The 4,207-nt window shown below is 33.3% G+C and overlaps 1 long non-coding RNA gene across 1 annotated transcript; it reads right to left on the bottom strand.

Moving 5' to 3' along the window:
* Positions 1-221: 221 nt before the first annotated feature.
* Positions 222-3,907, bottom strand: LOC134855094 (uncharacterized). Its single transcript, XR_010164448.1, has 3 exons — positions 3,628-3,907; positions 1,208-1,310; positions 222-394 (listed from the first exon to the last, which is right to left on the bottom strand). It is a non-coding gene; the product is annotated as an uncharacterized LOC134855094 (long non-coding RNA).
* Between the last annotated feature and the right edge of the window lie 300 nt (positions 3,908-4,207).

Here is a 4,207-nt window from a genome sequence, read left to right on the forward strand (position 1 = left end):
ATAATAGTCTCCCCAACCCCCACCCTTTTTGAAGAAAGGGGTTGAAATTATTACGAAGGTTAGGTTAGCCGAAGTTTAGACCAACCAGAATGCAGCAAAAGTGGAACTAACAATACAAAATATGTACTAAATTCTTGTATTTGTTCATAGGGGTGGAGATTTTTAAGTAGATACCATAGGGGGAGATTGTTAAGTAGATTGTTAAATAGGGATTGTTAAGATTGCATTCTTACTGTACTACTAAAATTGTCTTGATTTCTCCCCTAAAATGCCGCAATGGATAGGGGTTGTACTTTCGGTGCATAATGGTATTATCCGACTAGAATCCGTTATCGGTTGCAATAGTTTGAGAAGAGCAAGGTCGTTTTTGAAATATCCGTGGTTCATTTCAAAACTAAAAGCAGAAGAGAAAAAATAAGATGGTACTGTAAATGTAGGAAAAATCCGATAACAATGTCTCTTAAATTTCAAACAACTCTTAAATTTTGAATATCCAATTATTATTTCCCTGTGATCAAAATATCTGAACAGAGGGAGCAAAATATTTTTTTTTGTGTCGGTAAAGGAAAAATATAAGGAAAGCAAATTTACCTGGGTAATAAGGGTAGGCAAAGGTACGTTTCGAACGCACATTAAAAATTGTTTTTTTTTGCAACATTTTCTCAAAATTATCCACACCACCTTGAATGAAAAAAAACTTAAACTTTTTATTTTTGTTAATGTCATCTAAAAAACAAGTGATAGGAAAACCAATATCTTCCTCAACTCAACCGAATTTGGAAACTATGTAATATTTTTGTTCTATAACATAGTTTTCCACATCACAAGTATTTTAAAATTTTTGAGCAAAAAGCAGTAGATTGCATAGGAAGAAGAAGAGGTAACCAAACAACTTTCTCAAAATTTAGAGAAAAACGCATAGCAACCAAAGACATCGAGTTATCACTGTTTTTTTTGGCGAAAAAATTATTGTATATTCGAAGTTCTAGAAAATGATTGAACAAAAAATCTCGGTGCTATAAAAACCAGCCGAATTTTGAGCCAGTGAAAAGTACGTAATTGTTAAATAGTGCTTATGTAAAATTATGTAACAGTTACGAAAGTCTTTCTAATTTTATGGATATGACTTTTTAACTGGTTTTTATACTGTGCGCATTATCGGCCAGTTTAAACTTCGGCTGGTTTTTTCACACTCTAAATGTCTCACCTGTCAGGTATGAATTTGTTTTGAACCCTGCTAAGGCGATATGTTGAATGTGATGGAGGCCACAACTGCACAACTGCTTCCGCCATTACGTAAATGTCTTGCACTGAAACTAGCAAGTTTTTTGCTCGAAATTACAAAAATTTTGATCTTGTTAGCTACCCACCTATTGCAATGAGAGTTAGGGAAGAATTATGAAATTAATATTATTTATCCACGACAGTAAGGACCAACATACGAGCTCTACAGCTCATCACGGCGAACCGCTGTTGTGTCCCTGCTTAAGACCTACATGCAATTTTTTTTGGTTACTTTTCTGGGCTGGTAATATTGCCTCACCCGCAAGCAACGAGCACCCGCAAGCATCGAGCACACGCAAGCAACGAGCACCCGCAAGCAACGAGCACCCGCAAGCAACGAGCACCCGCAAGCACCCATAGATCGAACAGGTTTGAATCAAGAGTCCAAAAATGCCAAAATGTGGGTCGAATAAGATTAAATTTTTTTTAAAAATTAACAATAAACTATTTGTCAAAAGTTTTATACCTAAGCATTTACCTTCGTCAGGGTGTAGCATTGAGCGACACTCACTTTCGAAGTCTTTTTTATATAAAAACCATAAGTTTTAGTCGGATCCTTTCAAAACTTTATGCAAGAAGTCTTGCATAAAAAAAAACATTTTTTTAAATGGTTTCAAAATTTAGTTTGTTGGATGACATATTACTTAACATTTTCAGTCAAGAATTCATGCAAAATTAATATTCTATGTCAGAAAAAAATGTTATAGATAAAACGAAATCCCATTCCAAGAGACATTATAGTTTTTGCGATCAAAGCTCACTAATATATTTTGTTTTGAACTGCAAACAAAAGTTTTAATTGTTGGAAAAATGTTATATCAATTCATAGTATGTCAACTAAATCAGTTCGGACTAATATTCAGTCGTTAAAAACAACGCAGTTAAACCTTTTCGTTACTCTAGGGGAATTAATTGTTCCGACTTTCGATACGAAAGTGAAGGAAAATTTGTGCTCGGGTGGGTTTTTTTTCTTCAGATAAATTTCGGCTTTTTGACGGAATTTTTTTATATCATTTGAAAGGTATTGTTGTCTTGAGCTTAAATTTGAAAAGATATTTCACCTGTGATCATTTTCAGTAAAGTTACGAGGGTTTAAAAATTGCCATTTTGGCCAAATTGGGACAATTAACGCGCGATATATTTCGCGCTATTAATGCGTAAGCGGAGAGTTAATCAGTCTTAGAAATCGTTCCAAATTGGTTAAAAGAAGCTTATTTGCCATAATTGATTTGTTACAAGGAGCGAAATCTATCCTTTTGTACTTTAAATGGCGTGTGGGGGATGATTTTCATTAAAAAAGTTCAAATTTTAGAAAAAAGGTTTTTTTTTCATCTTGTTTTTTTTTCATTGAATTTTTAATATTTATTACTGCTCCATAAACCTTAAAAGGCAGTCGGAACATTCAGGGCTTCGCCCTGATACGAGCAGTCTTGTTATATTTTGTCTGATAGGAGCTGCATGGTGGTGGATGTTGCTGATAAGTATAAAAACAATCCACAAAATGAAACAGAAATTGAGAGTGATTCATTGGAGTTTAAAAACTTAAGTTTTCCTCAAAACTTTGTTGAACAAATAATTTCTATGAAAAAATTTTTGCACGTTTTAATTTTTAAAACTAGCATTATCAATTCATGAAGCTCAGTTCGAGTTATCGGCTGTGGGGGCTAGAAAAGTTGGTAGTTTATGATCGAGCCTATTTATAAACCAGGTACCATGAAAAGCAGCCAAAAAAAAACGTAATTATTTTATAATTATTATGCAACACTTGCGAAAGTCGTGCAATTTTACACGAAGTAATTTTTTGACTGACCCTCATACTTTGTGTGTTTTCGGTTGGTTTAAATTTTGGCTGGTTTATTTACACTAAAAAATTTTGCTACACCAGGTCATTGTTTTTCTATGATGGGGATTATTTCGTGTTTTCACGATAACTATACATCTTTACCAGGATAACTTATCAAGCTTAAATTCACTAAAAGCACACATATACACTGTTGCGCAGGATTTTTTGTTTCTTAATAGAAAAATAAAATAACTGAGGATAAATTGTTGCGAGAAAATGTTCAGATAATTGCAAACATTTCTTTCGACAGAAATCATTATTTTCTTAAGGCCACTAGGACAAAAAATTGTAAAACAATCCCAAAATGTCATTAATGCCTTATGCATCATGACAACCATTTTCAGTTAATGTAGTTGAGCCCGACATCGCAGATGCGTGGGCTAAAACTATGACAGGACCAATTTGGTTATTTTGTGAAAATAAAATGTGTTCTGCTACAAAATGAAACCAGTTTTGCCGACGAAACAGCCAAAAGACTATTTTCTGATCGTTTTGCTAACCTGGGGTAATCAGAACACAATGTGCCGCTGTAATTACCCAAAAAGGGGCTATTATAGCTGCTCCACAATTCGTTTGCAAAAATGCAGTATATATGCTGACAAAAAATGGTCGTCCCACAGGTGTGTTAAAACCATTCACGATAAGCTCAGTTTCTTCATGAAGGAAACCAAAAGAGGTTCGTTTTTGTTCGGTAACCCGTGTTTCAATTTCTTTTGAAAACAAAACAATTACTACAAAACTGATAAAACTAGTCAAGATATAATGCATTCTTGAAATTTGATATCCTGATATTTAAGAACTGCAAATTTGCTCTTGTGTGTTTATCTAAGAAAAAGCAAATTTAATGTTAAACGACTATGAAATTTGTTTTGAAGCTGAAACCATATTATTTCTTTCCTAAATTATTTTTGAGGGTTGTCGCATTTATTGTTTTACACTTGCTTTTTGATTTTTTCAAGTTTATTTTACGTATTTAAGATGCTTTTGTTGATAAAAAATTTAGGTGTTTTTATGATTTTCAAAGTTAGCTTCTTTGGTTAAAAAAAAATTGGGAAAACTGAGCAGCAATGATGACCAATT

Source organism: Symsagittifera roscoffensis, chromosome 10 (genome assembly GCF_963678635.1).
Source record: "Symsagittifera roscoffensis chromosome 10, txSymRosc1.1, whole genome shotgun sequence".
Lineage (NCBI taxonomy): Eukaryota > Metazoa > Xenacoelomorpha > Acoela > Convolutidae > Symsagittifera > Symsagittifera roscoffensis.